This window comes from Odocoileus virginianus, chromosome 12 (genome assembly GCF_023699985.2).
Source record: "Odocoileus virginianus isolate 20LAN1187 ecotype Illinois chromosome 12, Ovbor_1.2, whole genome shotgun sequence".
NCBI lineage: Eukaryota > Metazoa > Chordata > Mammalia > Artiodactyla > Cervidae > Odocoileus > Odocoileus virginianus.
In genome coordinates, this window is record NC_069685.1 from 54,776,668 (window position 1) to 54,800,388 (window position 23,721).

At 36.4% G+C, this 23,721-nt stretch overlaps 1 protein-coding gene across 1 annotated transcript in view; it reads left to right on the plus strand.

Moving 5' to 3' along the window:
* The window catches only part of MED13L (mediator complex subunit 13L), a 281,837-nt gene that overhangs the window by 73,968 nt on the left and 184,148 nt on the right, over positions 1-23,721 (plus strand).

Below are 23,721 nucleotides of genomic sequence, written 5' to 3' on the forward strand. Positions count from 1 at the left end.
CAAGTCCAGAAATTAATATCCATTTTTGATAAAAACTCTTAGAAAAACAGTAATGGGGGAATTTCCTCAACTTTGTAAACAACATCTACATAAACGAACAGTTCACATTATATTTAATAATGAAAGGCTGAGTACTTCTCCCCTCTCCCCCAAGATCAGGAATAAGGCCAGGTTGTCTGCTTTAACCATTCTTACTCACTTTAATGTTGATGTTCTAGCCAGTACAGTAAGGCAAGAAAAAGAAAGAAGGGGCAGATCAGAAAGAAAGAAAACTGTCCCTGTTTGTGGATAAAATGGTTTTTGTAGAAAATTCCAAGGAATCTACCAAAAAAAGAAAAAAAGACCAGTAAGGCTAGAAATAAGTGAGTTCAAGATTACAGGATATAAGGTAAACATATAGAAATCATTTTTATTTCTATATATTAGCAGTGAACGTGTGGATAAAACAAAAGTGAAATCCAGTATCATTTATAACAAAAAGTGTATAGGTCTCATATGCTAAAAATTCATACACCTTTTCAGCCATTGGTAGTGAAGTAATTAAACATCCAGAAACAACCAAAAAAAGTACCTTGACCCAAGTCTCATACCTTATACACACACAAAAACACTCCGTGAATCATAGGCATTGAATGTAAAGTTGTAGAACATTTGGAAAAAACGATAAGTATGAAAATTTCTATGATCTAGGAGTTTTTAGAGCCAATAGCAAAAGCACAATTTATAAAAGGAAAAATTAACAAATTGATTATTTATTTTGAAAACTTACGCTTTGCAGAAAACCACTTTGAGAGAATGAAAAGCTGGAATGGGAGAAAAGTCTTAGCAAACCCTATATCCGACCAAGACCTAGTATCTAAAATATGTAATTTCTCAAAGCTCAATTGTAAAAAACCAAATAGTTAATGTAGAAGAAAATGGCCAAAAGACTTGTTGAGATAAATATACAAGGCAATATATGTGTTAAAAGCTTTTCAGCATCATTAGCCATTAAGGAAATCCAGATTAAAATTACGATCAGTCATTACTTACATACCTACCACAGTGGCTAAAGTGAAAAATAGTGACAACACCAAATGCTGGGGAGGATGTGAAGAAACGATTACTTGCATGTTTCTGGTGGGATTTTGAAAAAGCCATTATAGAAATAGCTGGATGGTTACCTTTTTAAAAAATATATATATACACAATTTATTTACTAAATTAATGTCTTTCAGAATTCAGTGCTAGAACATTATGCAGTTGAACATGCTAGTAACGTTTGTCATGAGGCACCTGTGCTCACGTTAGATTGGTGGTGCCCCGCTGTTGCTAGTGGTTCCTGGGATTAATGTCAGTGCAGCACTGGTTGTCTGCTCTTCTGTACCACTTGTGCAGCGAGTTCCGGAATGGTCCACCTTTCTAATCCTGTGGTTTCTTAAACTAAATGTACAGTTACCGTACAACTCAAGAACTGTACTCCTGGGCATTTATCCCCGATATATGAAAATGTATGTTTGCATAAAAACAGGTTTTTACATGTATAGCTATAAACAAATAGCTGCTTTATTCATAGAAGTTCCAAATTGGAAACAACTCAGATATCCCTCAATATGTGGAAAAAAGGTTAAACTGTGATATAGCCATTGGCTTCATTGGTCATAATACAATTTTTTTCCTTCATATTTAAGAGTTCCTTTCAGGACTAATAATAGCAGCTGTGATAGGACAAATTTTTTTTTTAATTTGTTAATTATGTTATGTGAAATGTAACACTGGTGAGGAGTTCATAACATTGCACAGACTATTGTCCTGAAAAAAACAGGAATAAATCCAATGAATGAGAAAAGTGACACCATTGTTGGCACTCTGAAATTCTGTATTGACTTACATTGTAGCTAAAATCAACCTTATCTTGCTGTGTTCAAGAGGCTTTTCATTGATTTCTGTGAGAGGAAAAGCCTTTCTTAACTTGAGAAAGAAAAAGAAAAAAGGCAGTACTCTTCAGGCCCTGTGGATTATTAAGATCTTTTAGCAGGCACTTGCTTTTTCTCTGAGAAATTCGCTGTTAAAGTCAGAAGGAACTCTTTAATAGTTTGCATGGTGTTTGATTAAATGAATGGAACTGTTGGATCAGTACAGAGTTCCAGATGTAATGGAGTGGATACTTACCTCTATTAATCCCTTATGATTACCATAGTTATATTTTCTATATTGTAAAAATAAGTTTTTATTATGTACTGGTTTGCCTTATAAAATGAAAGAGATCTCAGAAAACAAATTGATTTTTTGGGGGAAAGACTTAAAAGCATGTTATTAAAATATAACTTACAAATGAAACAATATGTGTCTAGCATTGTGGAATAGTTAAATAGTTCTGAGGAGATAAAACTAACTATAGTACTGGAAGAAATGGCATTGATAGCTACTAATTTTGAAGCATTTTCTCCATTATTGTTCAAAGCACTTTTTTTTTTGTATTAACTAATTTTATCATACCATTACTGTGTGGTAGGGACTATACTAAGATTTCCTGTTTATATATGGGGAAACTGAGGCATAGAGATGTTAAGAACTCCCAGAGGACACGTAAGTGGAAGAGAAGGGCATCTGGCTCTGGGTCTTTGGTTTTAACCGCTTTATACTGACTTCTCTAGAGAACTGAAAGCACTTAATAAAATGTGAAATGTGATCTCATAGGTAATAGGCTCAAATCTGTGAGCAGGAGTCTTTAGGGCAGCTTGCCAGGAGAACACAGCAGATGAGCACAGTGTACACAGGAGTGTGATAGCAGCCTGAGCACAAAGCGGTGAGTACTCAAACGTGCTGTATGTGGCGTAGCAGGAAGCGGCTGTGGGAGCTGAAAGTTTGTTTGGGAGAGCGGTCGAAAACATGGGCCAGATTAGTTAGGGTCAGAATTTTGAATGGCAGTGTGTGGATTTGGGAAACACATTTTCTGGGAAGCCATTTAGAGAAGCCAAATCTATCATAGATACCTTGTATGTGAACTTCTTGTATGTGGAGCTAGAGAAGACTATGGCAGTGGCTCTTTAGTCTGTCTGCCTCTATGCTAAGTTCTGTATTTCAGCTTTGCTGTGATTATTCAGAGCGGAGGTAGTGTGGTGAAACAAAAGCAGTAAACCAGGTATCACAAAGCTTGGACTGTAGTACTAGCTTTTCCACCTCCTTGCTGTAATGCCCTTGAAATGGGTTACGTAATCACAGGGTTTCATTTCCTCAGCTGTATAGTGGGTTAGTTTCACATACCTAATTTAAAGTTTCTGTGACAGCCAGGTGAGATAGTCCAAGACTTTTAACTTATTGGACCCAAGTAAGTTTTTCCTCAAAAAACAATTTGCTAAGCAATAAAGCTGCTAAACAGGAATTAAAATAAACAGGTGAGTGGGAAGACTTTGCTTCTTTCTGTTCACCTGATACCGAATCTCTTTTGGCTTTGGGGTCTATGGCACGCTGATGGTTTTTATTCAGCAGGTGTGATTTGGTCACAGGACACACTGTCAAGTAGGGGAGAGAAACATATTATGTATAATGGGATAAGCAAAATGATGCTTATGAAATAATTATGGCTATGGTAATTCAAAAGAGATTATTGCTGCTTGGGAGGAGTGGGAATGCTTTGTGGAAGATGAAGTGCTGAAAGAGGGATGTGATGCTGAAATGAGAATTTATTTATTTCAGGGGAAGAGAATACAATGAATAAAGGCATAGAGAAAGAAAAACATGTGGCCACAAAAAAACGGTATTTTTGTAATAAGTATCTGGGCCAGAAATAACAGGAAATAGATCAGAAAGATGGGATGGGACCGGATTACCAAGAGGCTTGCTTGATATGCTTTAGAACTTTAGACCCTGGATGTTGTTAGATGTCAAGATCAGCTGATTATCATAAAGTACTCAGTTCAGTTCAATTACTCAGTCCGACTCTGTGCAGCCCCATCGACTACAGCATGCCAGGCTTCCCTGTCCATCACCAACTCCTGGAGTTTACTCAAACTCATTTGCATTGAGTCAGTGATGCCATCCAATCATCTCATCCTCTGTTGTCCCCTTCTCCTCCTGCCCCCAATCCCTCCCAGCATCAGGGTCTTTTCCAATGACTCAACTCTTCATATCAGGTGGCCAAAGTATTGGAGCTTCAGCTTCAGCATCAGTCCTTCCAATGAATATTCAGAACTGATTTCCTTTAAGGATTGACTGGTTGGATCTCCTTGAAGTCCAAGAGACTTTTCTAAAGAGTCTTCTCTAACAGCACAGTTCAAAGACATCAGTTCTTTAGCACTCAACTTTCTTTATAGTCCAACTCTCACATCCATACATGACCACTGGAAAAACCATAGCCTTGACTAGACGGACCTTTGTTGGCAAAGTAATGTTTCTGCTTTTTAATATGCTGTCTAGGTCGGTCATAGCTTTTCTTCCAAGGAGCAAGCGTCTTTTAATTTCATGGCTGAAGTCACCATCTGCAGTGATTTTGGAGCCCAAGAAAATAAAGTCTGTCACTGTTTCCATTGTTTCCCCATCTGTTTGCCATGAAGTGATGGGACCAGGTGCCATGATCTTAGTTTTCTGAATGTTGAGCTTTAAGCCAACTTTTTCACTCTCCTCTTTCACTTTCATCAAGAGGCTCTTTAATTCTTCTTCACTTTTGGCCTTTAGGGTGGTGTTATCTGTATATCTCGGAAAAGGCAATGGTAACCCACTCCAGTACTCTTGCCTGGAAAATCCCATGGACAGAGGAGCCTGGTAAGGCTGCAGTCCATGGGGTCGCGAAGAGTCGGGCACAACTGAGTGACTTCACTTACACGCATTGGAGAAGGAAATGGCAACCCACTTCAGTATTCTTGCCTGGAAAATCCCACGGATAGAGGAGCCTGGTGGGCTGCTGTCTGTGAGGTCGCACAGAGTCAGACACGACTGAAGTGACTTAGCAGCAGCAGCAGCAGCAGCAGCATCTGTATATCTGAGGTTATTGATATTTCTCCCAGCAATCTTGATTCCAGCTTGTGCTTCACCCAGCCCAGCGTTTCTCATGATGTACTCTGCATACACGTTAAATAAGCAGGGTGACAATATACAGCCTTGACATACTCCTTTACCTATCTGGAACCAGTCTGTCATTCCATGTCCAGTTCTAACTGTTGCTTCTTGACCTGTATACAGACTTCTCAGGAGGCAGGTCAGGTGGTCTGGTATTCCCATCTCTTTAAGAATTTTCCACAGGTTGTTGTGATCCACACAGTCAAAGGCTTTGGCATAGTCAATAAAGCAGAAATAGATGTTTTTCTGGAACTCTTCTGCTTTTTCGATGATCCAGTGATGTTGGCAATTTGACTTCTGGTTCCTCTGCCTCTTCTAAATCCAGCTTGAACATCTTGAAGTTCATGGTTCACGTATTGTTGAAGCCTGGCTTGGAGAATTTTGAGCATTACTTTGCTAGCATGTGAGATGAGTGCAATTGTGTGGTAGTTTGAACATTCTTTGGCATTGCCTTTCTTTGGAATTGGAATGAAAACTGACCTTTTCCAGTCCTGTGGCCACTGCTGAGTTTTCCAAATTTGCTGGCATATAGAGTGCAGCACTTTCACAGCACCATCTTTTAGGATTTGAAATAGCTCAACTGGAATTCCGTCACCTTCACTAGCTTTGTTCGTAGTGATGCTTCCTAAGGCCCACTTGACTTCGCATTCCAGGATGTCTGGCTCTAGGTGAGTGATCATACCATCAAGTTTATCTGGGTCACGAAGATCTTTTTTGTATAGTTCTTTTGTGTATTCTTGCCACCTCTTCTTAATATCTTCTGCTTCTGTTAGGTCCATACCATTTCTGTCCTTTATTGTGCCCAGAGCAATTTACGCAATTAACTACTTTCTGCTGACTACTTTGTAAGAGAGTACAGATTATGTACTTATTCAGTTTGAAATTATCACATTCTTTAAGTTTTTTTTTTACCAGATGAGACACTTCAAGAATAAAAATGTTTGTATGTTAAAATTTCTTGGTGATAAAATTTCCTGCTGATAATACAAAACAAATCTTTTGGGTGTGCTTGCTTCTCTTAGGCCTTTTGTGATTCCTCAACACTGTAGACACTAACTAGGATGATATTCTTAAAAGTGTGAAATACCACTGCCATGTACAGTGCTATTTCTAACAGGCATGGGTCATAAACATTTGGTAGTAGTTGTCAAGTAAACTTTACACACTACTAAAACTTTAATAGTAGTGACTTTTAGTTGTTTTGAAAAACCAATAGTGCCAAGTGAGAAACCGAGTGATAAAGTTATGTTTTTTAGATATGTGATTTAAATCAAACTAATGATTTTTATTGATTTTGTGTGTGTGTGTGAATGCTTGGCATCAGAAGAGTAGTTCAGACTTGCTGCTTAAATAGAGGTCTGGTTTAATTGACATTTCTGGAAATTGTTCGGATTTCAGGTTGAATAAATGATTTATTGTTACTTTACTGATGTTTTGAGTATTTGCCACATAATTTTTTCTTAAGCTGAGTTTCTTTGAAGCCTAAAGTTTTATTATTCTTATAGCTTCCTGGAAAACCTCATTTCAGTGACAGATTTGATTCAAAACGAGAGGTTGGCTAGTTGCCACTTTGCTGAAAACATCCCTCTCTTCTTTGTTATACAAACTCAACATTTCCTGAAAGTATTCAGTTTCCATTTGTGCACTTTTAAAAACTGTTTTGCATACCATCCATGTTCTGTAATTGTTAATTTACTTTTGTTTCTGTTATTTAATAGGCAGAATATTGTTCACCACATTTGACCTCAGACTGATTGTAATTATTACAAAAGTTTAAGGTTTAATTAAAGATCTTGGCAACCTTACCAGAGGGGCTCTGACTTTCTGAATGTTTAGCAGACTTCTCCAGTGTTTTCTATAGCTCATGAAGAGTACATTTGCTGAAACCCCGTATTTGTTTAGTCATTTCTTTGGACTCAGCACTGAAGCAGTGGCAACAGTGAGGTTAGGTTGTAGGCAGTGATCCTGAAATGAGGCTTAAGGGTAGTTGGAATGGTGGTTTGTAAACTGTTTAGAACTTCTCTGGCTTCTGCCTGGTGTAATGTTCAAACTTTGGAGTTTGTCTTAACCAGTTATCTCAAGGAAAGTTCTATTTTCCAAGGACTCATGTTGTTGTTCATCTTCATCACACACATCTTTTTTTTTTTTTTTAAACACTTGGAGAATTTATAACCCATTTAAGAAAGAGTCTGATCTTAATTTTCCCCTCCCCACACACTAAAAAGTAGTGCTGTTTAATTTCATTGACTCCTATGAATTTTAAAACGGAAATAAAGTGAACTTTCAGAGATTGTGAACATATTGGAATATTTATCTTATAGTTGAAAATTGACATTTCACCTTAGTGGTTGTTTTGCTTGTATTATAGAATTAAGTTAAAGGTCTTAGTACTAAAGTACATATTTGTTTATAAATGCTAGGAATTGGCAGTTCAGGAATTTATTAGGTGGTGTTCAGAAATTTATTTGCTATTTTAAAAATCAAATGTCCTCCTTGGTGGTACTTAGTCATTTTATTTGGTATGCTTTATGATACTACTTTACACATTAACTCAGTTTTACAGATTGAGATTTTAAAATGTGCATTTAAAAATTTAGCCCACCAGTCCTATATTTAAGTATCTCTGAACTGAACACTTGCTCATAGGTGATGTTTCATTTAAGAAGTGTATTAAAATATTTAATTGTTCACAGCAGGGTTTGTGAAAATCTCAGGTTTTAGCATAGTCAAAATCTGCATAGCTGCTTTAACCACTGTGAGCTTATTTCCCAATATTTACACCCAAACAGGTATGTTATAAACTGTTGTCACTTGTGGATTCCCATTAAGTTCAAATCCTTCTCTGGACCTTTTTAAAAAGTCGTGTAATACGTTTATTTAAATCAGCTTTTCTCTCAACAAATTTTTGGTAATGTTTTTTCAGATTTCAAAAGCATTTGTAATGTTTTTGTAAGAAACATATGCAAAAATTCATTCACTCCTTCCTTTGATGAACATTCACACACTTCAGGGAACTTGAAATCTCAAGAAGGGCAACAAACGTGTATCTTTGTACCTGAAGAGCAGCATGTTAGCATGGTGATCAAAGTGCTCTGATAGTGCTCTGTTGGAACTTTAAGGGAGAAGGAACTTTCTAAAGGGGATAGTCCTTGAACACTGACCAGGATTTCAAGGTGGGGGATAGCAATCATGTGACGTGTGTTGTTTGGAGTCGATTGCTTCCCACGTTGTGTTTTGTGGATCTCTGTGTTCATGAGAAGGTATCTATGTTTCTCTGCTTCTCCCTTCTGTTCTTTATTTCCTTTGTATGTTGGGAATAATACAGTAGAGAATGAGAAATGGACAGGAAGAATAGAGGATAAGCAGAGAGGATAGGTAGAATTTGCTGGATCAGTGTTCTTCAGTAAGCCGTAGGAAACGGGGGAAAGTGCAGAAGTGAGAGGTGGCTTTAGATAAGAGCAAAGACATATCTGTGTAATAAGAGAGGAGATAAGAATTGATGAGTACAGATGCAGTAGGTGGTAGATGTGGAATGTGGAATTTCTCCTTCAGTGGTTTTTAACTATCATTGAAAAAAGAAACAAGGTCATCACTTGAGAGCAAAGGCTCTCAAGTCAGAGGCTTGTAGAGGGCAAAGAAGAAAAGGGTTAGTGTTCCAGGATAGCAGTAAAGTGAAGGCCCTCTGGAAAAGTGATTTAATTCTCTGCATGATGTCAGGAGCCCACTTAAGTTGTAGTTTTGAATTTAAAGTATCACCAGTTTGTGTGGGTTTGGGTTTCATGTAGTCACATTCAACTGTATAGGTTGAGGCACTGACTAGGTGGAGAGTTGGATTTAACTGGAATTTTGTCAGAGTGTACAAGGACATGAGAGAGGGCCAAGACAGTTAAGTTTCATGCACAGAGTGATTGTAATGAGCGACCATGGAATTTCAACTAGGAGAAGGCATGAGAATGAGGGACAAGAAAGGTGGTGGCACCTGTGGGTTACGAACTCCACAGTTTTCCAGTTGCCTCAAGTTCACTGTGGTAACACCAATTTGAATTACGATTTTAGGCCTTAGTATTGGTAGTAAGAGTGTGTGAACCACAGCCTCGGCAACCCCGCCCCCGCCCAATAGTTTATTTTGAGATTCTCCTAGTATTCCTTTTTTTTTTATATTCCATTTTTTAAAAGGCATCATCTGTAGAAATACATTTTTTACCCCTTTTGTTCCATCTCACAAACATTATTTTAGTTAAAACTTTGGTTTACTTTAAAGAAGTGGTTGTTTTACAGTGTAATTTGTGATAACATGAGTGTTTTTATATTCTTGTTGTCTAAATTGCTGGTACCAGATTCCAGTTGGATGATATGCAAAGGAAGTTTAGGTTTAGGTGATGTCCTGTGTAATCTCAAACAGAGGACCAAATGCTTGAATGAGAATTTTTTTAAAAGTTAGATTACACCTTTTTTTTTTCTTAAAAAAGAAAATGTTCATAAATGGTTTACTTAGATAAAATTTCAAGATATGTTTCTATTTAACAAGGAACTCCTTTCCAATTTTTTTTAGAAATTGTTTTCTACATATAAACATTGTTATTATATGGTAAGGAGGAACTGCTAGAGTTTTAATTAGTGCTTTAGGTTTGATTAGTGCTGAAGACAGCTTAAAATATATATTACTTTAAATAGGATTCTTTTGGATCCCCTTAATTAAGATTCTACCTTTTCTTGCACACAAATTGATGTAATAGTGATACTTAGAATTACTGGACCTGTGTCTTATAGTAGGTGAGGGGGATGGGGTCTAGGGCATCTTCTTAGGGACTTGTTAGCAGCGTGGATAATCCATCTTTGTCGGTTTCTCAACCTTGGCACTGATGACATTTTGGGCTATATAATTCTTCCTTTAGAGGGCTGTCCTGGGCACTGTAGGATGTTTAGCCACATCTTGGGCTTTGATTCACTAGTTGCTCAGTCTTGACAATCAAAAACTTTGACCTTACAGGTCAAAATTGCCTCAGGTTGAGTACCAATGGTTTATGGTAATAGAAGAGGGACCAAGGTTCTGGCATTTGGGTAGAGGTGGAGTTCTGCATCTGTGAAAATTATTTTCCAGTTACTTTCTTTATTGAAGTGGAAAGTGAAGTTATGAGAGAAAGAACAAATGGCAGGCAGGTGGCTATTTTTGTAGTTTTGTCTTTGTTCTGTGGTGGTTGACACTGAAACACTGGTATTTTAGAAATTTATCTTGTTCGATCAAGATACAGTCCCAGTAACACTTCAGCCTGACATGGTCAGCTATAATCTTTATAGACTTATTCAATAAGTCATATTTTTCTATGTATATCCAGTTGACTTATTTAAAAAATGAAGTTCTCATTCTTTTTGATTTGACTTTCGGCACATCTAACCATTTGTTCTATTCAGAAAATATTTCTGTCCTTTCCTTCTGTTGAGCCTCACCTTCTTGGCTTGCTTTCTTCTCCACTTTCTTGAGTTCCATTGCACCGATAGGCAATAATAGTAATCAAGAGTCTTTTGTTGTAAACAGCACCAGTTTGGGGTTTTATGACTAATGCAGTGTGGTCAAGCCACAGAGACTGAGGTGAAATCCTTAAAAGTTGTTTCAGTTAGCAGTTTGGAATGAAGAAGGCCATGAAGTAAATCACTTAGATTATAGAGATACTCCAGTAAAGAATGTTGACAGTTATGAGATATGACCAGCATCTTTTAACTGGTGCTTACTGTTGTGTCATTGGCATCTTCTACAACAACCCTTTCAGGTAATTACTTAAAGTCCTTTCAGTAGCTATGCATATAGATTCAAAATACAGCTGGTGGTAGCCAGGTAAGCAACTACTAATTCTTTAATGAGTGAGTGTTCCATGGAGAATGACCATATCATCTGTACTGTACTTCAAGATTTTGCCCCGAATCGCTTTGGTTTCTCCTTCCTTCTCCCTTTTCTTTCTTCTAGTCTACTGTTCTGTAACATTTTAGAAGCAGTTTGTGTCCTGCTCAGATACGTGAATGTCCCCATTATTTGACGCCACTGTTGGACCTTGAGAAACCTTCCCACTTATCCTTTACCCATATACACAACATTATTTTTTATCTGCGTCAGCAGTTTCTCTGAGTTTAAATATAGGCAGAATGAGTTTTATATTAAAATTCTATTTTACAATACGAATTAAGAAAAAGTCTCCACTACTTCTTGACATGAAACTGCTCTCTTTTTAAAAAATCATGTACATATACACACACAAGTAACTGGAGATTTTAAATCTTTATGGGAAGAACTTCTTAAACAATTTTGGACCTAAGAAGCAAAACCATAATTACTCACTACCTTTCCACTTTGAATAACTGTTCTGCTTTCAGTATTCCCCTTTTATACAAACAGTTTATGTATGTATTTTCAAAGTGCATGTTCCGTGGAGAAAATAAGTATACTTTTAAAATGGGCAGTGCAGAACATTAATTCACTTTACAAAAATTCATTGTGATATAGATTGCTTTGCTTACAGAGCAAAACTATATAGTCTCCAATAAGTTCTTTATATTAATTCAGAATCCACTTAACAAAAAGATGTTAGATTTTTCTCATTTCAAACTCCCTTTCAAATGCTAAATAACCAGAATATCTTAGGAGTGAATATTGAGTTCGATGGAGCCCCCAAAGTTTGGAATTCCTAATATGTGCTGCATACTACAAGGCTGATTAAGATACACCTTTGTTGAGAGACTCAGTAGGTGATCAATCAGGAAGGACGTTATTCTTTGCAAAGAGGTGAAGACAAGGTAAGGGGTGGTTAAGAATGGTATTAATGTATCACAGGATTACAGCATTATTTCATTATTAATAAAAATATATTCATGTTCTTCAGTTTGTATATTGGATACTTCTAACAGTAGGGTAATTGATATTTTTTCTTTCAAATGACTGCATAGCTTTCCATAGTTACATGGTTGAATTTAGCTCCAATTTTGACTTTAATTTTCAGAACTATTTATTACGTATACCTTTGCAGGTCAGTCTCAAAGAGCAGCTAGGTCTGAAAGGTGTTATGACTCTAGGTCTTCCTAACTGTGAAATTAGGATCATTTGTCAAATTGTATAAATATTTCAGTACAAAATACTCTTATCAAAGTGTTTGGTTGAGTACCATAGAGAACTGTAACATCTGGCCATCAGAAATGTAACACGGATCTGTAGAGCTAACTCTGAAAATTCTGTAATCTGTGTTAAGAATTTTGCTTTGGAAATTCCAGTGAAAGAATTGTTGTTGTAAAATTCAAGTAGCTCTTAGTAAATATTATTTTGGACACTGAGTTCTAAATGTGATGATGTACTCTTTTAATGTGCTGCTTTTTTTATATGATAGATTTATATTTTGGTGTGTTTTTAATAATACAAAATTAACTATGCAGGGAGATAATCAGTAATGAAAGAGGCTTGTTAAATATAGTAAGAATAGTATGGTTGGGTACCAAATTAATAATGTCAGTATAAGATGAAATTTTAAAATTATACTTGAGAAATTTTCGTGTGAAATGTCTGAGATTTAAGTCAAAGTGATGTTTCTAAGTACTTAGACACGGGGAAAAGAAGAATCACATTGGGAAGACAGATGAATAACTATAAAAATGGATGTAAATTATGTAAAAAGTTTTATATTATGTGGTGCTGGTTTCTAATTTGTATACTTGTAGCTGGAATTTTTTTGCTTAGCCAGTAAAAAAACCTTCATCTCTTCAAGTTATTGTCCATTTATGTAGTGTAGAACTTTGGTTAACCTTTACCTGCAAATATGGAATATTGTTCTCACATTTAACGTAAGTGTTTGCGCTGGGTTATCCTAGCTTTGCCTTTCTTCCTCTTTCTCATATATAATGTAAAAGTGAAAGTGAAGGTTGCTCAGTTGTGTCCAACTCTTTGTGACCCCGTGGACGATACAGTCAGTGGAATTCTCCAGGCCAGAACACTGAAGTGAGTAGCCTTTATAGGATTATTCTCTCAGTTGACCCCTTATATAGATAGTCCTTTTTCCTTTTGATTCCTGTAATACAAATTGTGTGATACTGAAATATTTGGTTTTGTTAATTTGGTGAGGTGGAAATGAGAATTGGTTGTATGGGTGATATTTTGTCAGTCATTGGGCCAATATTTAGAAACATTTACCAATTTCATTGCGTCTCATATTTCTTTTATCTTGATATCTAACAAATAGACACTCTGTAAGGGAGTCAAGGAAAGGAAATGTAGTATATTAAATATCTCTGATTAAATTGTCTTGCCATGCTTTCAAGGGAAGACAGAGACAAAGTATGAAACAGGGATGTATACTTTTTATTATAGCATATATGTGTTTTATCATACTATATTTGAAATACCTCTTTTACTACCCTGTATCCTGCCATGTTAAAAAAAGACAGTCCTATGTCTGTTTCTGAATCATGGTGACGTAGTTTCTTGACTTTGTTGTTCTCTCTGCTTGTAGTGGTTCTATTGCTGTATCTAATAATTACATTCAGAGAACACCTACAGTGCCATGCTTAGCCAAGTTATGCTTAACCATTGCAGTTCTTATTTTGAGATCTAAGAGTCATGTTTTTAAAAGCTTATGATAGGTGCTTTTGATTGAAAAAAATTCACTTTGCATCTGTACTTTTTCTGTGGGTGAGAGTTTCTTAGATTGAGGATCACTCGTTTGGCAAACTTCTTTTTTCTTTTTCTTTGCTTATAGTGTGCCATGCCCCTGTATCCAAAGAGCAAGGCATATTTTCTGATCAATTATATCACAATCTGTAATGTTGTCTATAAAAGCTGTTAGCTCTGGGACTGGGAGAGACAACTGTTGTCTTCTGTGGGAACTTAGAATAACACTTGTTTTTTGCCTTAAATGATTTGGAAGGAAGCATAATGAGGGGATGCTTACTCCATGGAAGACACTGTGTCAAGAGGGATGAAAACTCATGTATATTGAAATTTTCCTTTGTGCTAGACAGTTTATGAGGCATCTTCCTGTATGTTACCTCAATTATTATTCTTAACAGTTACGCTATGATCTATGAAGTATTCTGAGTCTACTGAGGTTCCAGTACATATTCAGGGTTACACAGATGTGAAGTGAACGCTGATGACCACTCAGTTTTAAGGTGGTGAAGCTAGGACCCCAGAAGTTTTTGACTTCAGATCTTTTTTTTTAGTATGCTTTGTTGCCTTGGGGTAGATGCTTAGTATTCCATATAAAGTATCTAGTAGGGAGCAGAAGATGACCTAAATTCTATAAAATGTACTTTCATTTTCTATGGCCATTTACTGCAAGCTGGAGGTTTCTCATTTCTAGAAGAGATGTTCTTTCAGATATATTCACTTATCTGGAATATATGGCAAAAAGGATCCTTTTGGTAATGATATCACTAGTTACTCAAAAGAATGCAGTTGCACTTTGTTATGACCTTTCTCATTGAAGGTGAAGGGAGAAAATCACATGCTGGTATCTGACTGAATTTTTTTACATCTGAAAACGTGATTCTTTCATTTTAGAAAGAAACTCTTTGGTCCTTTTCTTGAGTCATTGACTTAGAAGTAAACAATTGTACAGAATTTTAACTTCTGTGCAATTTAGGGATATGTGTTGGGGAACTTATACCCAAGTGGGTCTTGATTGAGTCTTTCATGGCCCAGAAGGAGATTCTGCAGTTTTATGTCCCTGGACTTTGCCTGTGGTTTTGTCTTATTAAGCACTTGTTAATTTAGAAATAAAAATAACGGAAGTTTTGGATAATGAGAAAGAAGTCATATTTATAAAATCTGCTTAAAGCTGATTTAAAAAATAGTAATAAAGTTGAGAGTATTCAAAAGTTTGTCTTTGGTCAGTGTATCTTGATTGACAGGATAAAATGTAATAAGGATAAAGGTGAAACCCTGTATTAAAGTTTGAAAAAAGCAGATTGACAGGTATAGATAGAGGAGCTGGGGCTTGACAGTATTGAGTAAAAGAAAAAAAGCTGGATGTCTTGGTTTATGACTAATGAAGTTTACATGATACCTAGTCTGTCTTGATTATAAACATTGTATTCACATCAGGGTACTTGAATAGTTTTACTGCTCTCTCTCTCTTCATCAGAGATGCCTGGAATTAGATGCTCATGTTGGAAAGCTTCATTCTAAGGACTTTGAAAACTGGAGCCATGACAGGACAAAAGGGTTGGTTGGGATGGGGCTAAGTCTGGGGACCATGTCATTACGGGGAATGGTTATAGCAATTAGATATAATTAGCCCAAAGAGGAAACAGAAAACACGTGTTGGACTTTTAGAGACTTATAAAATAGTCTCCGTTGTGAACAAAAAATTATTTTGTATTATTTTCCAATAAGTGGATGTAAGTTACAGGACTACAGATTTAACTTAGTATAAGAATTATTAGAGGTCTTTCAAATCCATTGTCTCATTGGGTAGGGAGCCTCCATCTTCCCAGCAAAAACAAATCTCTGGGAGAGAAGCCGTTTGGCTATTTCTAACAAGGCTTTCCATGACTTGGTGACTGAACATGCAGTGCAAGTTTTTTAGATGCTTACCCAACAACCCATAGAAGTCGATTTATACTCCTTCAGTTTCAGATGTGGTCTGCAGTCATAGGGGTGAGAGGGAGTCCTTTAGTCTCTTTCAGGAACTGAAAACAATTTTTGTAATATTTGCCTTTTTCACTGTGTTGAAATTTGCGCCGATGGTGCAAAAGCAATGGTGTGTCAGACTGCAGGTGCCTTATGAAATTAAGGAAGAGGTATCAAACTGTATTAGTCATCATTGTTTTATTCTTCATTGCCACACATTCAAAGAAGATAGTACCTTATATTTAAGCGTCACTAGTCTAGATATAAAAATACTGTATTAAATCTTGATCCTTGAGTATGTGTCTTTTTAATATCCTATGAGAGAAACTAGCAAGTATATACATACATCAGACACTTATGCTCAAGATGGTTATCTCAGGGGGAAGCGTTTGTGCAGTTATCTGAATTTTGTGTTAAATCAGTTGCTTTCTTGGTTTTCAAAGAAAAACTGACAAACTATAGTTTCAGACCTAAGTATTAGGCAGATTTTTCCTCCAAAATGAACTTGCAGTGAGCTTGTCAAGTGAGCTTGACATTGATGTATTTGTTGTTTATTATAGAATTTGTGATTTCATGTGAAAATTATAGTTTTAAAACCTTCTGTCAGCTACTGTGTTTTCTTAGGTTCCCAGTACCCAAAGATTTTTCTGATGAGGTCATTGGAGATAACAGTAAGGGTGATTTTATTTTTGGATATTGTATGGTAATGGTAACCCACTCCAGTATTCTTGCCAGGAAAATTCCATGGATGGAGGAGCCTAGTAGGCTATTCCATGGGGTCACGGTCAGACACGACTCAGTGACTTTACTTAATGGTAAAATGTGTCAGCAGATAGAAGATCTGCATAACTCAGAATTCTGAGTATTTTCCAGACAATCAGTGCATGATTTTACAAAATCATGCATTGGGTTAACAGGTCCATTTAGAGGGCAAGGCAAACAGTGGGGTTTTAATGTGACAGATGATGGAAAGTTCAATGATACAGGTTTTTAGAATGTACTAATGTTTAGAAGCTACCATTTATCAGCTTTTGGTATAACACAGCTAATTCTCAGGATTATTAAAATGTTCCTTTCTTCTCCAAGTATGTCTTTGCATGGAGTTGGATTGTTTTTGTAAACTTTAACCAAGACAGCGTATTACAATGTATTGCATTTAGAAGCAGATCAACAATCAGTTGTCTTCTGTTAAGGCAGACTTAAAAGTGGTTAGCAATAATGAAAAGTGGTTAGCAATTTACTCAACTAATTTTAATGAATATATTTTTCCTATGAATAATATATTGTGGGATGATATATAATGGACTTACTGTGTTTAAAAGAATTAATAAATACTAAGTTTATTCTCAGTTTTAAAAGTGTAAAGGGATCCATTACTCTCTGCATGACTTCAGCTTTGTATTTTCATCAGTTTGCCTGGGTGTGATCCAGCTCTGGGGACCTGAGACACTTTCAGAGAGAAGTCGGTTTATAATCCACAGTGCTTGTCAGTTAATTGACAGTGGGGTGAATTGGGAAAGCTCGTTGCTCCCCATCATGCTTTTTCATTGTGTCTTGGTATCTGGGAAACTAAATTAGCAGTGTTAAAGGATTGCTTGGTGAACATGAGATCAAAGGAATTAAATGTTTTCTGGGACATATTATACTGTGTCCCTGCTGCACATTAGTGAGCACCTCTCTGCTGTCTAGTGTCTGTTATGTTTACCATGTTTCTGTTTTGGACAGGCTTCTTTTAAATTCTTAGTAAAAAAGTTATAAATATATTTTATATAATTATATAAAATATACTTATAGATATAATTATATACTTATATATATGTATATATATTCCCTCAAACCCCATCGTCTCATAATTGATTCAGTGCCATAATGTTTTTCTAAGGCCAAACTGATCACTTTGATTCAGCTCACCAGACATCTTAGTCCTGTCACATTTTGAAGACTCCTTTAGGCAGCTTATGCTTCTTATTGTCTTTCATTTCAGACAGTGTTCCCCCCACCCCACCTCCACCCCCACCTCTGACCTTGTCTGTAGTATCTGGTGGGTTTCCATTCGGATCATGTTCTTTTAAAAAGTATTTCAGAGTCTATATTATAGGCCTGGAACTTTTTTTTTTTTATCTCCTTCATACAATCATTGTTGGAATCGTTTAAACAGATGACTGTCTTTTTAGACTTGTTGAAGAAGAAAATTCTAATTTTAGTTTGCATCTTGGATCTTGGGAGTTTATAAAATAGGGAGACTTCCAGGAAGTATCTTATGGGGTTAAACAGTTGTTTTTGTAGAATTGGTTGGATTCTATAGGCTTTGGGGTTACTCACATTTAAGACAGGTTTAATTTTCTCACCTTTCTTCTGATTGGAGGCCAGGAAATATGTGGGGGGAGGAGCCTAATAGTTCTCATCACAAATATTTGTGCTGTTTATTTGTTCATTCACCTAGAAAATGTTTCTTAAGCACCAGGTACTATTCTAGGAGTTAAAGAGGTGTGTTACTTCTGTTTAGTACTCTTATTTGTCCTCATGACTAATTTAGTCAAATCTTAAGATAAAACTAATTTAGTCACATTTAGGATTTTATATGTAGGAATAAAAATGTCTTCATTTTGAACTTAAAGAACTACATTCACATAAAGATTTTTATTTTATACTTCGAACAGGTGGGTAGCACAAAATCAGGTTGTCTTAATAGATATTGGTGATAGACTTGGTACATGTAGTTTAGATGGTCTATGAAAATTTACATGTGGTGGATTTGTTATACAGTGTTAGATTTTCTAAGTTATATATATATTTAAAAAGCTAACATGTATTTTATCTTGAATATTTTAAATGTGGTGAAAATGTCAAGAAAATGTCATTCCTTTGAATAAACATCATTAAATAAACTTATTGGTCAATTCATATGGATTTTTATAAAATACAGTCCATCAGTTCCAGGCACAAAAAGCAGTATTATAGCTATTAGTGTGATCAATACACATCAAAAGGAAATGTTAGCAATGAAGCAATAATGAATAAGGAAGTCAAGGAAATAAAAATATAGGTGAGGAAGGAACACACTGGAATGTCTATATGGCAGTAACACAGTGTTTTTTAAGGTAACTGAGTTTAAAATTGGTTACTATTGGACATTGTGTAGTTGAGTCTCTCCAGTAAATTGTGTCATAAGGGAATACACATAATATGATGAGTTGATCTCTTGACACTTCAGAATAATCTCTACATAAAACAAGTACTTGTAAGTGATGGCCCTTTACTTAGAGAACAAGATTTTTAGAAGTGTAAATATTATGGGGAAAAATTAAACCTCCACATCCTAAATTAGTATAACTACAATGAGGAAAAATGAATTATATAGTATCTGCTGGGCTGTTGATTATGACATTTTTATATTAAAGTATTACATCCTTAACAGACTGGCATCTAATTGCTTCCCAAATTAAAAAAAAAAAAAATCAGTTTAATCTGCCTTCTTTTAAGGGATCCTTTTATGTATAAAAAATCACATTATTCCTTTCTTGCCAAAAATTTCAACCCTAGTATCTTTTTATCTTAACAGTGAATTAAAATATATTCTTAAACCATTTTATTCCCTTCAGGAAGTTGCTTTACTTTCTGGGTTTTCTTTTCTATCCCTTTTCCTATCCATTTCTTTATTTTTATAAATTCATCTTTAATCCTTTGTCTCTCTGAAGCACAGTCTAGTTTTTAAAGATTTAATTCTCGAATAGCTTATTATTTTTATGATGTAAATTCATGGGTTTATATATGAAGAATTTTATTTTCATGCTCAAAGTCAAAAGATGAAAAATTTGATCCCTAAGGAGGAGTTTCGCCAAATTTCCAATTCAGTGAAAGTAAATTGTTGTGGGATTGCAACTGAAAAATGTGGTAATAAATTTTCTTACTGAAAGATGTATACTGATTTTTTAATCCCCCCTTTTCACTCACTCAGCAGTTATTAATTTCTTAGTCTGTACCAGTCACAGTGCTGTAAGCACTGAGGAATATAGTGGTGGATGCAAACAAACTTGAACTTTTGCAGTCTTTGAATTTAAACTGTGGGGGAGATGTAGGCATTAGTAAAGTTACATGCTGTCAAGTCACTTCAGTCGTGTCCGACTCTGTGTGACCCCATAGACGGCAGCCCACCAGGCTCCCCGTCCCTGGGATTCTCCAGGCAAGAACACGAGTGGGTTGCCATTTCCTTCTCCAGCGCATGAAAGTGAAAAGTGAAAGTGAAGTCGCTCAGTTGTGTCCGATTCTTAGCGACCTCATGGACTGCAGCCTACCAGGCTCCTCCGTCCATGGGATTTTCCAGGCAAGAGTACTGGAGTGGGTGCCATTGCCTTCTCCGAGTAAAGTCACATAAATAAACATTAAAAAATCACAACTGCGGTATGTACAGAAACTGGATTGTATGGTGCTACGTAGATAGTACAGGACTTAATAAAAGAAAATCAGTTGTCTGAGGAGGTGGTGTTTGAACTGAAATGTGAAAGTAGAGTGGACTTGAAGTGGATGAAGAGAGGAGTGACGGTATTTCTGTGGCAGATGTGACAGCAGCCCGTGGTGGCAGGAAGCTCCGTGGATTGCAGGAATGGAAGACCAGTGCGGCTCTAGCAGAGAAAGTGCCTGAGAGAGTGTTATCAGATGAGGCAGATCTGAGTGTCAGTGGGCGCAGACCAGGCACAGTCAGGTTACAGATGGCTCTCCAGACATGATAAGGACTTATCCTAAGAACGAGGAGAATCTGTGTTACCTATTTTAAGTAAGAATTGGGAGTAGGGGCACTGAGGGAATGTGTGCAAATGAGGATTGAGACAGGAAGGGTGTGACTTGGGCAGAGTTTAGTGTGCAAGGTGGATAGAAGAGGATGTGACCAAAAAGAAGGCACGGACATTCTGCTCAGGAAGCTTGTATAGTCTTCCAAGGAAGTGATGATGCATTTCTTTTGTTGTTGTTTTTTAAAATTGCTGTAATTTCCCTTTCCGAGGCAATTTCTAGCACGTTATTGCATTAGAAGCTTGGATGTTATTTATCCCAGTGTTTTACTGAAGCACCAGAGCACAAGGCTGCTTGTTTCTTTGGAATTAATACAGATATAATCTGAAAGCAGCTATATGAAGGCTAGTATTCGTAAGCATGCATTGTAATGTGCTTTTGGGAGACTGATTAAAAATATAATGTATGAATATAAGGTGATCCTTAATTGGTTTATATTCCAGCTACACATTTTGCTAGTCATTACTGTGGCAGTATAAACTTCTGACATCAACAAATGACTAAAATTGGCCATAAGTTGAAATACTTACTAGTACAGAATAGTCTTTGAATTGTATGTTAGCTGTAGCCTACATTTAAGGCACTTAAAGTGAATCCGTTACCTAGGCTTTAGTGTTTTGCTTCTTGCTGTGTCTTTGAAACTAGCTTACACCCTTACAGATGTAAATTATGGTAGCAGTTATTTATCACTAAGTTGTGGTCCTGTGTGTAATTGTCAGTGTACAAATACTGAAGCTGTAGCAGAAACCTACTGCCCTCTTCTTTGGCAAATGTGACTGAGAGTGGGAGATAATGCCTGAAGACTTTAGCCAAATAGCCATCTGTTCAAAGTGCCTTGTTTTAAGATGTAGGGACTCATGTCACATCAGTCAGAAGAGGTTCTTTGCAGTTGCAGCAGCTTCTGTTGCAGTTAAATAAATAAACAAAAAGTGCTTCTCCTTCATATTTTACTGCTCTGTTCCTAAGTCTCTTTTTGTTGTTGAATTTTTTTCTTTTGTGTACATAGGATTTTGGTTGAGGAAGTTGAATTGATTATAGACAGGTGGGTTCAGCTCATGAATGAATGGTCTGAGAATATTAAATACTTTTTTGGGGGCCTATCTCTGAAGTAATAAAGGTAAAACTGAGTGGGAGAAATGATTTAATTCTTTTTCTTGATGCACATGGTTATGTGCCTCGGCACAGAGTACTGCTAGGAGAAGAATGACATGGACAAGGAGCAGCAAGTAGGTGCCCGTGAAGTAAGCTCACCTACAGTATTTGAACCCAGTATAATTTAGGAATCTGTGAGTGGACATGTATCTTTTTAAATATGTAAAATTTATGATAAGTATTACATCGGCTGTCTTGCCGTTTAATTTAAAGTGTTTTTCCCCCTCCCCCAGCATTTTCAGTTTTACTTCTTTTATCATGTGATGCCTTCTGTGGTTGAAAAAAACCATTGTTTTATTCTTTTGATATTATAGGCTTTGAAAATGCATTGTTATTGTGTGTTTCATTACTACTAAAGGCCTACCAACTTGAAGATATTACTGGGAAGTCATTTTATATTAGTCTGTCTTATAAAAGTTTTAAAAATACAATTCCAGGTTAATTCACCTCTAAGCAAGTATTGTGTGTTATATGTATGTGCTTTTTTTTATTTAGAAAATCTTTACTGTGAATCTTTGTAAAAACCCTTTCCATGTACATTTAATATTTATTCACCTTATAAACAATGTAGTTATCACAAATATTTATTATTTAAAGGGAGGTGTTGTTAATGAGTATTTTGGATTTAATACATATTTTTCATTAATAAGGGTGATATTATAATTAGTAGCTGAGAAAAGAAGAGAAGCTAAAGGCAAAGGAGAAAATAAAAGAGATACCCATTTGAATGCAGAATTCAGAGAATAGCGAGGAGAGATAAGAAAGCCTTCTTCAGTGATCAATGCAAAGAAATAGAGGAAAACAATAGAATGGGAGAGACTAGAGATCTCTTCACAAAAGTTAGAGATACCAAGGGAACATTTCATGCAAAGTTGGGCACAATAAAGGACAGAAATGATATGGAACTAAGAGGAGCAGAAGATATTAAGATGAGGTGGCAAGAATACACAGAAGAACTATACAAAGAAGATCTTCATGACAGAGATAATCATGGGGGTGTGATCACTCACCTAGAGCCAGACATTCTGGAATTCGAAGTCAAGTAGGCCTTAGGAAGCATTACTACAAACAAAGCTAGTGGAGGTGATGGAATTCAAGTTGAGCTATTTCAAATCCTAAAAGATGATGCTGTGAAAGTGCTGCACTCAGTATTCCAGCAAATTTGGAAAATTCAGCAGTGGCCACAGGACCGGAAACATCAGTTTTCATTTCAGTCCCAAAGAATGCTCAAACTACTGCACAGTTGCACTCATCTCACACGCTAGCAGGTTAATGCTCAAAATTCTCCAAGCCAGGCTTCAACAGTATGTGAACTGTGGACTTCCAGATGTTCAAGCTCGATTTAGAAAAGGCAGAGGAACCAGAGATCAAGTTGCCAAAATCTGTTGGATCATCAAAAAGCAAGAGTTCCAGAAAAACATCTACTTCTGCTTTGACTGTGTGGATAACAACAAACTGGGAAATTCTTCAAGAGATGGGAATACCAGACCACCTGACATGCCTCCTGAGAAATCTGCATGCAGATCAAGAACAGTTAGAATTGGACATGGAACAATAGACTGGTTCCAAATCGGGAAAGGAGTACATCAAGGCTGTATATTGTCACCTTGCTTATTTAACTTATATGCAGAGTACATCATGAGAAATGTCAGGCGGGATGAAGCACAAGCTGAAATGAAGATTGCTGGGAGAGATATCAATAACCTCAGATACGCAGATGATACCACCCTAATGGCAGAAAGCAAAGAACTAAAGAGCCTCTGTATGAAAGTGAACGAAGAGAGTGAAAAAGTTGGCTTAAAACTCAACATTCAGAAAACTAAGATCATGGAATCTGGTCCCATCAGTTCATGGCAAATAGATGGGGAAACAATGGAAACAGTGAGAGACTTTTTTTGGGGGGGGCTCCAGAATCATTGCAGATGGTGACTGCAGCCATGAAATTAAAAGATGCTTGCTTCTTGGAAGAAAAGCTGTGACCAACCTAGACAGCCTATTAAGAAGCAGAGACATTACTTTGCCAACCAAGGTCTGTCTAGTCAAAGCTATGGTTTTCCCAGTAGTCATGTATGGATGTGAGAGTTGGACTATAAAGAAAGCTGAGTGCCGAAGAATTGATGCTTTTGAACTGTGGTGTT